The sequence below is a fragment of the Gopherus flavomarginatus genome, chromosome 12, assembly GCF_025201925.1.
Source record: "Gopherus flavomarginatus isolate rGopFla2 chromosome 12, rGopFla2.mat.asm, whole genome shotgun sequence".
Classification (NCBI taxonomy): domain Eukaryota; kingdom Metazoa; phylum Chordata; order Testudines; family Testudinidae; genus Gopherus; species Gopherus flavomarginatus.
The window spans coordinates 8,294,158-8,306,519 of record NC_066628.1 but is presented as its reverse complement, the minus strand read 5'-3'; the positions used below and the strand labels follow the sequence as shown (position 1 = coordinate 8,306,519).

The window sequence follows — 12,362 nt, the reverse complement described above, 5'->3', positions numbered from 1 at the left end:
GGTTCACGGAGGTGGGTCTGAGCTGGCTTCGGGAGTGGCCCCTGCAGGGGAGTAGAGAGACCCATCGCACCTGAGGCCGGGCCAGGACTAGCAGCTGGAACCCGGCGCATGGTAGGAGTCCCCAGCTGGGGTGCCCCCTGTAACGATGCTGCTTTTGGTGGGACCCAACTGAGAGTGCCAATTCAATACAAATTGCTTAAAGCAGGGCAGTTACAGCCCAAGGTGGGATTCCTTTGCACACCGTGGCAAACCAAACCAGCCAAACAGAGAAGACTTTGGTTTTACCCCACGGGCTAACCACAAGTCACACAAGCAATTTCCTTAGACACTCCAGTTTCCTGGTATCACCTCCAGTGCCACTCGTTATGGGGACAAATGGTTATGAAAACCAATACTCCAGTAAAATTAAAAAAGGTTCTCGATCCCAAAGGATCAAGCCCCAGACCCAGGTCAATATACAAATCAGATCTTACCCACAAATCCTGTTATTGCCAGTCCTTTAGAATCTAAAATCTAAAGGTTTATTCATAAAAGGAAAAAGATAGAGATGAGAGCTAGAATTGGTTAAATGGAATCAATTACATACAGTAATGACAAAGTTCTTGGTTCAGGCTTGTAGCAGTGATAGAATAAACTGCAGGTTTAAATCAAGACTCTGGAGCACATCCTCTGCTGGCATGGGCATTCAATCTTTTGTTCAGAGCTTCAGTTTGTAGCAAAGTTCGTCAAGAGGCAAGAAGCAGGATTGAAGACAAAATGGAGGAGCTGCAGCAGCCGTTGATAGCAGGGTCTCAAACTCAAATGACCACAAAGGCCACATGAGGACTAGTGCATTGGCCTGAGGGCGGCCTACTGTCATGTCCCTGCAACTGCCCTCTGCCCCACCCCCACTCCACCCCTTCCACAAGGCCCCGGCTCTGCCCCTCTTCCCACCCCTTCCCTGCCTCCATTCCAACCCCTTCCCCAAAATCCCCACCCCAACTTTACCCTCTCCCTGCCCCCAGGGGGTGTAGGAGGGGTATGTCGGGCTCAGGGCAGGGAGTTGGGGTGCAGGAGGGATGAGTGGTGCAGCAGGGGGTCAGGGCAGGGAGTCAGGGTGCAGTAGGGATGCAGCAGAGGGCTCAGGGCAGGGATTGCTGTGTGGGTGTGGGAGGGGTAATTGGTGTGGCAAGGGGTCAGGCAGGGTATCAGGGTGCAGGAGGGGTGCGACAGTGGATTCAGGGCAGTGGGTTGGGGTGCTGGAGGGGTGCGGGGTATACGAGGGGGCTCAGGGAAGGCGGTTGGGGTGCGGGAGGGGTGCAGGGTACGGCAGTGGGTTGGGGTGCAGCAGGGGGCTCAGGACAGTGGGTTGGAGTGCAGGAGGCATGTGATGGGGGTCGGGGTGCAGGGTGCGGCAAGGGGCTCAGGGCAAGGGGTTTAATGGCAGGAGAAGTTTGGGGGGCAGGCTCTGGCCCAGCACACACCAGGAGCAGGGCAGGCTCCCTGCCTGCCTGCCCTGCCCCTACTCCCTCCTGGAAGCAGCTGGGACGTGGGGGAGCAATGGCACAGTGGTGTGTGCTGCTGTCGCTTCAGGCACCGCCCCCAGCATCTCCCATTGGCCAGGAATGGGGAACCGTGGCCAATGGGAGCTGCTGCGGGCAGAGCCTGAAGCAACATCAACACAAACCCTTGTGCCTCTTCTCCCTCATGTTCTTTCTGCTTCCTGGAGCCGCAGGGGGTCAGGGCAGGCAGGGACCCTGCCCTGCCCTGGTGTGTGCCGGGCCAGAGTTGCTCTAGCTAAACACTGGGGACAGGTGGGGGGAGGGGGGATGGAAGGAGCTCATGGGCCGCAGAAAATAACTTGGCGGGCCACGTGTTTGAGACCCCTGGTTTATAGTCTCTTGCCATGAGGTCTCTGTTTTCTTGGTCCCAAAGAAAAGCTGTCCAGCACATGGCACAGAAAAACTTTAGAGTTCCGTCCATAGGCTTGTCCCTGCATACTTTGCTGAGTTACGAGGCGTATCTGCCTTCTCTCAATGGGTCAGTTGTATAGCTGATGGTCCTTAATGGGCCATCAAGCAGGCTAGGCAGAGCGGACACCAATTTGTCTGGGATATCACCCAGAGGCATAGCACAAGTTTGAAATACAGACAGTATAGAGTCAATACTTATAACTTTAAATACAAAAATGATACATGCCTACAGATAGCATAATCATAACCAGCAAACCATAACCTTGTCTTAGACACCTTATTTGACCCCCTTTATACAAGATTCGGTGCCACTACAGGACCTTGGTTGCAACAATGATCTATACGGTCCCAGTTTGTGTCAATAACGTCACACCCCCAGCCCTGCCCCTCTCAAACAATAGCCAGATTTCATGGGGGGGATTAGATTTCACATTTCTGTTTTTTACAGTCGTGGATTTGGTAGGGCCCTGGTCATCACACTTCATTCAAAGATTCTTTTCAATCAACAAAAAACAAACAGCATGTGACCGCACCCAGACAAGAAATGCCTAATAAAAATGCAAACTTCGATCAACCCATTTCTGAGCAGAAGAAAGTGAAAGTAAATTCCTCTCTAGTCTCTTTCCTGCACTAGAAGCCATGGCTGCTGCGAATAAAACTCTCCAGGATGAAGTGACCTGTCACATCTGTCTGGAGTATTTTAAAGATCCAGTGTCTCTAGACTGTGATCACAGTTTCTGCCGAGCCTGCATCACCCAGTGCTGGGGGGGATTCCACACAGACATCTCCTGCCCTCAGTGCAGAGAGATCTTTCCCCAGAGGAACCTCAGGCTGAACAGGCAGCTCAGGAATATTGTGGAAGCAGCCAGAGAACTCAGGTTGCAACCAGAACCAGAGAGTCTGTGTGAGAAACACAGGGAGCCTCTAAAACTGTTCTGCAAAGAGGACGAAATCCTCATCTGCCTGGTGTGTGACAGATCCAAGGAGCACAGAGATCACACTGTCATTCCTACAGAGGAAGCTGCTGAAGAATTCCAGGTGGGAAATAATCAACTATTTTTAAAGCCAGAGCCTTGGGAAACTCACCTTCCCCCAGCATTAGGGTTTCCCTGAGCCCCAGACAGCCACTCAGTGAGCCTCCACTGGAGAGGAACAAAGGATTTCAGGCCTAAATAGGTTTCCCAGCAACTGGGAATCCTCCAAAGGCTTGTGCAGGTGGAGAAGTGTGGCCCTAAATAAATATGCTAAGGCTGATATGCTGGAGTGTGGGGGAGTGAGTAACCCGTACCCTACTCCTCCTGCTCCCCATATGTGGAGTGGGCAGTGAAGGACCCCCACTTCTCTGCCCTTCCCCACTTCCACCATCTCCCAAACCTATTAACACCATGTCTGTGGTACTCCTGTCCTTGGGGCTGAGAGAGCAGAAGGATGTAGCTGGGGATGTCCTCTTGGCCCACATCCCCTTCATCATTTTCCTTCAAAGCTCCTCACCCAGACAGGAACCGAGGGAGCTGCACTGCACCCTCCTTCATGAGATGCAGGAGGGGACTGGAGTGATGCTCCCATCCTACAGAACCTAGTAAATGTGTCTGATGCAGGAAGCAGGGACTGAGTTGGAGGGGGCAGCAGAGTAATGGGGCATGTAGCAGGGTCATGGCCTCCAGAGTGCCCCCTCCTGGTTTGGGGCTCTGCCTCAGTTTCTGTCTGAGGCTTCCAGAAATAATCCACAAAGGTGTTTTGGGGCCAGTAACACCCCTACTCTCCCAGCAGTGACTTGCAGGACTTCTAGTCTGGAGTTCAGCCTTATCACCCCAAGGATGCTCCAAGGCCTCCTCTGCCTTCTCCACAGTCCTCCTCCCTCTGGCCCTCCATAGACTTCTGTTTTACCTACCTCAGGCCTGGTTAAGTCACATGATGCCACCAGTCATCACTCCCCATTTTCCCCATCAGGAGAAGAGAACTGGCTATATCACAAGTGGGGCAGAGACCTCTTTCTTGTTATAGGGCCAGCCACCGTGTGATCAGCATCGTCCCTCTTCCATGTCTCCTGAGGGCACAGGAAGAGAATCCCAGTCTTGAAATTTCTGTTTGGGATAAGGGATTAGGGCCCTGTTGTCCCAGACACTGTATAGACAAGTCAGGCAAAGAGAGCTCACAGTCACTGTCTAACAAAGACGATCTGCAACAGGTGGATAAAGAAACAACTCAGGGTTGCAGTAGGGGACAAGTAAAGAGCATTGTGTTAGGTCATCGGGGGGGTCACCATTCCAGATTTCAAAGCTGTCCATTTTCTCTGGTGCAGATTTAGGTGCCTGTACTTTTCTATGGGGGATATTTTAGGTGCTTGAGTGGCAGCCGGCACGGGGAGAATCTACAGCCCAGTCTCCCATAGTCAGCAGGTATAATAAACAAGGGGAGGCTAAGTCGCCCCTGGCTCAGCCATCACCAACCCGGTGCTGGATGCCTGGGCTGTGGTCGCCCCACTTCTTCTCGTCCCTGCTCTGTCCCTTCCCTAAGGCCTCCTCCACCCCCTGCTGCCTGGCGAGTCGCTCCACTCCACTCCACCCCCACTCTCTGCTCGCTGCACCCCTCCTCTCCTCCACCTCCTCCCTCACAAATTCCTCTCACACACACACTGCTCACCGCATGCCAGTTTCCTGTTGGTGTAAATCAATGGAGTAACAAAGTCAAACAACTTCAAAGAGTCTGAAAATAAAACACTCCCAGTGTCCATTAATATGACTCCATGTACCTATTGGGTTTCTGGGAACTGGGCGGGTGGAAGTCCGCCCAATGCTAAAGGATCCCCCCATAGCCTAAGGGGAGGATCTACGGGACCTCAGAAACCGACTGATTCTGGGGGACAACTAATAAAAGAACAGGGACAAGAGTGCTGTCAAAGGGTCATAAGAAGGGAGCCTGACAGGGACACTGAGCAGAGAACCCTGGACAGTGCCCACTACTCCTCGAAGGCGTCAAGGGAGCCAGTGGACGCCTCCCAGAGGAACTCCGCCCGGATGCGTGAACGGACCATGGAGCGGAAGCAAGCCCCACAGTCACCGGAGTCTCCATCGGCCAACCTCCTCTCCCTGGTTGCGTAGATAGCCATTTTAGCCAGGGAGAGGAGGAGGTTGACCAGGAGGTCCCGCGATTTTGTGGGGCCACGGATAGGGAGTGCATAGAGAAGGAGGTGAGGGGAAAAGTGCAGCCAGAAACATAAGAGGATATTGGTGAGGAGCTGGTATAGGGGCTGCAACCTGGCGCACTCTAAGTAAACGTGCGCCAGGGTCTCCCTCACGCCGCAGAAGGGGCAAGTGTCTTGGACAGAGGTAAACTGTGCCAAATACACGCCCGTGCTCACGGCCCCATGAAGGAGCCGCCAACTGGTATCCCCGGCGGGCCTCGGGACCAGGGTGGAGAGGCTGGCCCACCGGGGCTCCTCACCCTCCAGAGGTGGCAGGAGGTCCCGCCACTTTGTGCCGGGGTGGGATGCAAAGGTGAGGAATATGACTCCATGTAGGAGGGTGCTCACCCACTCCTGCCTTAAAGGGCTTAAAACAGCCCTGGGAGGGGGCTGTGGCAGGAAGGAAAAGCTCGGCTGACTGGGGAAAGCAACCTCAGCTGGGGGTCACTCCCCAATCAGGCCACAGCTGGCCCTATAAAGGGGCTGCTAGGTTGGAGCTAAGTCAGTCTCTCTCTAGCTTTTGAGGGAGAAGGGTCTGCCTGGGAGCTGACAAAGGTATCTAGAGTGGAGCAGGGCTGGGGGAAAGGCCAGAGGAGCTGGGGAGTTCCAGCCTGGAGAACCTCTCCCTCCCGCTGCAGGCCTTGTTAAAGGCCAGAAAAGGTTCTGGGGCTACAGAAGGGTAGTCTGGCAAAGGCAGGAAGTCCAGCACCCCCCTCCCCTTGCCAGTGATGCATGGTGTGTACATTGCAGTCTGCCCCAGTGAACAGGGGCTAGATGGTGACTGGCAGTAGCCATATACTGTGGGGAGGTGGGATAGGGGGTTGAGGGTTCCCAGGGGGAAGGGGAGACCGAAAATGCTGAAGGGGTACTGCCAGGGGGAAGCACCCAAGATAGAGGGGCACCAGGGTCCAGGAGGGATACAGTGTCTGCAGTGAGCGAGACACAGGTCTGCAGAGGGTGCTCCAAGGCTGAGAGCAGAAAGCGCCACAGGGGTGAGTCTTGCAATGCTAAACTCCACTTCCTTAATATCTCTGATATCCTAAACTTACTGAGTTCTCCACTCATCAGCAGAGTGTTTATGTTGGAAAAGCCAGCTCCTGCCCACCCCCCCAACACACACTCCTACAACTAAAAATAACACCACTAAAATTTATTTTCTTTCTTCAGGAAAAGATTCAGGCCCATTTGCAGACTCTGAGGGAAGAGAGAGAGAAGCTGCTGCAATGTAAAGTGAGTGGAGAGAAGAGAAGATGACAATACCTGATAGGTGCCCATCACTATTAACCTGTATTTGTGAGGAGCCAGATGGAGAGGCGTTCTGAATCCGAACAATAAGAGGAGGCCAGGGCAATCTAGAGGCCAAATTATGTTTTACCCCAATCAGTTGGGGGTAAAGCAGAAATCCATTCAGTGGGGAATAATCACAAATAAATGAAAATTCGTTTTTTTCACAGAAATTACTACTTAGGCTTACACCATAAATGAGTGGTTTTTCAACCTTTTTGCATTTGCAAATTTTGAATGGAGGCGTAGACTCCTTTGGAAATAGATTATCTGTGTGTATAGTTGAATTCTGTTCAGTCAATCTTCAGTCTAAGTCTTTTGCAGACCTCTTTGATATTGTCTGGGTCTGTGGACCGGAAGTTGAAAACCACTGCCATAAACTACTGTAAATTCTTATTTACTGTATATTAACTAATTAAACTCACTTCATAGATAACAATTAACATGAATGAAATAAGAGCATTTAGAATTAGAAAATCCAACTCATTAGAACAAACCTCCACTGTTACATGTTCACTTCTCATTTCACAGTTCTCTGACTGTCAGCTGAGAGTTTAGAGGATGTTTAGTTATATCTTGATGAATCCTCTTGTGCAATCTTTGTTTACTGTTCTAAGTTCCAGCTTAAATAAAGCCACGGATTTCTGGGTGTGATGGTGGGTTATATCCCTCCGCAACCTTCTGGCTTACAGTCTCTTTGCTCTGACAATTTCTCCATTCCTGTCATTCACCATGTATGCCTGAGGGTGCTGTCCAGAGATGTTGATTTTTCTTATTTTCACTACAGCTCACATCCTCCTGATGTCTTAATTCAGTTTCTCTTTAATTACAGTTTTTTCTTTTATTCCATGTTTTCCTTCACATGTCACTCTTGTGAATGATTGCTTTGTGGCCTTTGGGAATGTGGACTTTTTCTGCTGCTTCATGATCCTGGGATACTGTGTGTATGTATATGTGCATACATCCATACAGAGGGCCCAAAAAGGGCAACATGATCCTTCCAGATTCTAAGCTTTCATTTCTATTATGAATGAATTAATTTCCAGATTTTTTTGTGGCTGTGATAAATGAAGGGGCAGCGGGGGGGCTCTATTGTATGAACACGCAGCCAACCAGTAACTGTAAAATCCCTCTTAGTAGCTGTTCTCTAATTGCTCTACCTGTAAAGGGTTTAAAAGGCTCACTGCTATGCATAGGTAAGAGGAAGTGAGTTGGCACCTGGCCACAAGAGCCAATGGAAAAGCTAGAACTTTTTTAAATTGAGAAGACTCCCTTTTCGTCTGTCTGTCTGCTCTCCTGGGGAGAGGCGGACAGGGCAGCAGCTATGCTGTAAGAAGGTTTGGTCAAGTATGAAAAAATCATCAGTGTCATCATTTAGAAACAACTCATTTAAAACCCCAAATCTGTAAGTAGATCAGGAAATGTCTAGGAAGACGTGATTAGGTTTATCCCTTTATGGCTTGTAAATGCCTCTGTGCTAACCTCAGGTGCTTCTGTTTTACTTGTAGCCTTTAAGCTGAACCTCAAGAAAGCTATTCTTGGTTCTTAATCCTTGTTGTTGCTCTTTTGAAATCTAGCAATAGCCTGAGTTCCCAGGTGTATTTTCTTTCTTTTTTAAATAAAATTTACCTTTTTTTTAAGAACAGAATTGGATTTTTGTGTCTTAAGGGGTTTGTGCACATGTTTAATTAGCTGATTTCCTTTTTTCCCCTTTCCCATCTCTTCCCCGGAGGGGGAAGGGAGGGTGAAAGAGCTTGAGGGTACCCCACAGGAAGGAATTTCCAAATGCTCCTTCTTGGGCTCTCAAAGGGGTTCTGCACTTGGGTGGTGGCAGCATCTACCACCCCAAGGTCAGATAAAAGTTGTAACCTTGTAAATAATACCTGCCTGGAGTGGCAAGAATTAATTTTTAGAGTCCTTGCAGGCCCCCACTTTCTGCACTCGAAGTGCCAGAGTGGGGAATTAGTCTTGACATGATGATAGAAGTGGGATCATTTTGAACCAAAGGCATAGACCTCAGGATTTTATAAGGACACATTTTTCCTTTTGGCAGCCTGCAAAGCCAGGGAGTTTTTTTTCCCTTTTCTTCCCTGCCTGAAGGGGAACAGGCACACAAAGGGTTCAGTCTGCAAAAACAGGGAGTCCAACAAGCAGTTTATTTTTTTGTTTGTTTCTTGACAATGAAATAGCTAGGCTAGAGTATGGCATCCCTGTGCATGAGGTTGTGGTCGGGCATCGAAACCCTAGATCAACCAGTCTTCCCAAAGCAGCATGCCACAGAGAAGACAGACCCAGATCAAGCCCAGACATCCAGCTCCATGACAGAAATGCAAGGAAGGGGTGGGGGACTGGAGATTTCCCTAGAGGGAATGGTCAGCCCTCCCCAACCCAAGATCCATGGTGCCAAGATGCCCTTAACCCAGACTGAGTTCTAACTGTGGAAGACAGGAACTTCTTCCTAAGAGGAAGCATTTGGAAGAGGAAGCAGAGGTGAAGCGCTTGGAGGCAGAAATTTAGGCGAAGCGCTTAGAAGTGGAGACAGCTGCAGTGCGTAGAGCTGGAAAGGGCTAAACTGGGTCAACCAGGTAACCCTAACAGTCCTCCAGGTACCACTCCTCATTCCAAGAAATTCCCCACATACAAGATAGGTGATGATACAGAGGTTGTCTTAGAAAATTTGGAGAGGGCCTGCTTTGGGTACAATATCCCTACAGACCAGTATATGGTGAAGCTGAGGCCACAACTCAGTGGACCCTTAGCAAAAGTGGCAGCTGAAGTGCCTAAAGAACACATGAACGAGTACAAACTTTTTAAACAAATGGCCAGAATTAGGATGGGGCTAACACCTGAGCATGCCTGTCAGCAGTTCAGAGCTCTAAGGTGGAAACTAAATGTGGCATTTTCCCAACATGCCTACCACATTGTAAAAAATGGGGATGCCTGAATATCTGGAGCAAATGTTAAATCTCTGGAAGATCTGTGTCTCCTTATACAAACGGAGCAGTTCTTAGAGGGTGTTCCTGAGGAAATAGAAAGGTACATCCTAGATGGGAAGCCCAGAACTGTAATCGAGGTGGGAGAGATCAGAGCCAAATGAGTGGAGGTGGTGGAGAAGAGAGCTTGTAGCAGTTGGTCAAGATACCAGAAGGGGCAACCTGAGATGACACCTCACCATTGGAGTCAGCGCAAGGCCCCACCTCACAAGGAGGAGCCCTTCACATAGCCAGGGAGACTCCCAGATGCCCTCTTGTCCCATCATCCTATTCTCCAGCCACCCACCTTGCCCCAGCCCATAGTAAGCTTTAAAGCTGGGCTTTAAATGTAATGAGCTGGGGAATGTGAAGGTCAACTGCCCCAAGAGCACCAGCAGACTACAACTCATCACCCCAGAGTTCCACTAAGACCCTTCAGGCCCAGATGCCTCATAAATACCCCCAGAACGAAGGAAAACTGAGTTTGGGCAGGAGGAAGATTACTGTGTGGAGAGACACTGGAGCACAGGTGTCAGCTATCCACCAATCCCTGGTGGACCCCAAATTCATCAACCCAGAGGCCCAAGTGACAGTGCAACCCTTTAAGGCCAACTCTTTTAATTTGCCTACAGCCAATTTGCCTGTCCAGTACAAAGGCTGGTCAGGAATATTGACTCTTTCAGTTTATGACGATTATTCCATTCCCATGCTACTGGGAGAAAACTTAGCCAACCATGTGAGGCTAACCAAAAAGGTTGGGGATGGTGACCTGCAGCCAGGCTAAACAGGCCTCCACATCTAATTCCTTCTCTGAGCCTCCTACAAGGACCCACTCTGTGTCCCCTGATACCACAGGCCATGAGACCCCACTAGAGGTGGTGGTACCAGACCCCAGACCAGAGTCTATGGCAGCACTTGTAGATCCAGTTCCTGGGACCCAGCCAGAACCAGCCCAAGAATCAGAACTGGCAGAGCAGTCAGCACCAGAGTCAGGGGAGCCTGCATCAAAGGATACCACAGAGCCTGCACCTGCAGCAGTAACTAAAACAGAACAAGAAGCTCAAATGGAGCCTTAAATACAACTTAGTGCACCAGTGGAGAGCAGTGCAGTCAATGGAGACACCTCCATCACCTGCATCGCTTCCAGTGTGACCAAGTCCCCAACCCAGTGAGAAACTAATGTCTCCAGCAGCCAGGGAGCATTTCCAGACAGAGGAGGAAGCAGATGAAAGTCTCAAAGGAGCTTGGACAACAGCACAGAGCAACCCATCACCTCTCAGCTCTTCTAATAGGTCCAGGTTTGTTGTAGAAGGAGGACTCTTATACAGGGAAACTCTTTCTGGTGGGCACAAGGAGGACTGGCTTCCTCAGAGAAAGTTGGTGGTTCCAACTAAGTATAGGAAAAAGCTCTTGAGCTTAGCCCATGATCACCCTAGTGGCCCTTGCTTGGGTGAATAGGACTACAGACCATTTGGGAAAGTCATTCCACTGGGAGGGAATGGGCAAGGATGTTTCTACCTACGTCCGGTCTTGTGAGGTATACCAGAGGATGGGAAAGCCCCAAGACCAGGTTAAGGCCCCTCTCCAGCCACTGCCCATAGTTGAGGTTCCATTTCAGCATGTAGCTGTGGATATTCTGGTTTTTTTTTTCCCTAAAAAGATTCCCAGTGGAAAACTACATACTGACCTTCATGGATTTTGCCACCCAATGGCTGGAAGCAGTAGCTCTAAGCGACACCAGAGCTTAAGGTGTGAGCCAAGCACTGGCAGACGTTTTTGCCAGAGTGGGTTGGCCCTCCGACATCCTTATGGATTTGGGAACTAACTTCCTGGCAGGGACCATGAAACATTTTTGGGAAATTCATGGGGTGAAACACTTGGTGGCCACCCCTTACCAGCATCAAACAAATGGCCTGGTGGAGAAGTTTAATGGAACTTTGGGGGCCATGATATGTAAATTCATAAATAAGCACTTCAGTGATTGGAAATTAGTGTTGCAGCAGTTGCTTTTTGCCTACAGGGTTGTACCACATTCCAGTTTGGGATTTTCACCCTTTGAACTCGTTTGTGGCCACAAAGTTAAGGGATCATTACAGTTGGTGAAGCAGCAATGGGAGGGGGATTGCATCTTCTCCAGGAACTAACATTTTGGATTTTGTAAGCAATGCGAAAAACACCCTCAGACTCCCTAGCTGTTGCTCAAGGAAAACCTACAGGATGCTCAACAAGAGCAAAAGGCCTGGTGTGATAAACATGCCAGACAGCGTTCCTTCGGAGTATGTGACCAAGTCATGGTCCTGAAAGCGCTCCAGGCCAATAAGATGGAAACATTGTGGGAGGGGCCGTTTATGTTCCAAGAGCGCCTAGAAGCTGTTAATTACCTCATAGCATTCCCAGACCCTACCCTAAAATCTAAAGTATACCATGTTAATTCTCTAAAGCCCTCTTATTCCCAAGAAATCAAGGTTCTCCAGTTTACAGCCCTGGAAAGAGATGATGCCTAGTGGCCTGAAGGAATCTACTATGAAGGGAAAAGCAATGGTGGCGTGGAAGAGGTGAGCCTTTCCACAATCCTTGGGTGTAAGCAGCGACAGCAAATCCAGGAGCTGTGCACTAGCTTTGCGTCAATATTTTCAGCCATTCCAGGATGGACAGAACGAGCGTATCACTCCATTGACACAGTTAATGCTCTCCCAGTTAGAGTCCAACCCTACTGGATGGCTCCTCAAGCCAAAACTGCAATAGAAAGGGAGATCAAGGACATGTTACAGATGGGTGTAATCGGCCCCTCTGAGAGTGCATGGGCTTCTCCAGTGGTTCTGGTTCCCAAACCAGATGGGGAAATATGCTTTTGTGTGGACTACCATAAGCTAAATGCTGTAACTCCCCCAGAGAACTATCCAATGCCACGCACAGAGGAGCTATTGGAGAAACTGGGACATGTCCAATTCATCTCTGCCTTGGACTTAA

The 12,362-nt window shown here is 49.8% G+C and overlaps 2 protein-coding genes across 11 annotated transcripts in view; one reads left to right on the top strand and one right to left on the bottom strand.

The window, feature by feature from the left end:
• Window positions 1-12,362, top strand: part of LOC127033353 (zinc finger protein RFP-like) — a 161,094-nt gene that overhangs the window by 15,458 nt on the left and 133,274 nt on the right. The window lies entirely within an intron of this gene.
• LOC127033274 (zinc finger protein RFP-like) overlaps window positions 1-12,362 on the bottom strand; it is a 168,571-nt gene that overhangs the window by 92,152 nt on the left and 64,057 nt on the right. The window lies entirely within an intron of this gene.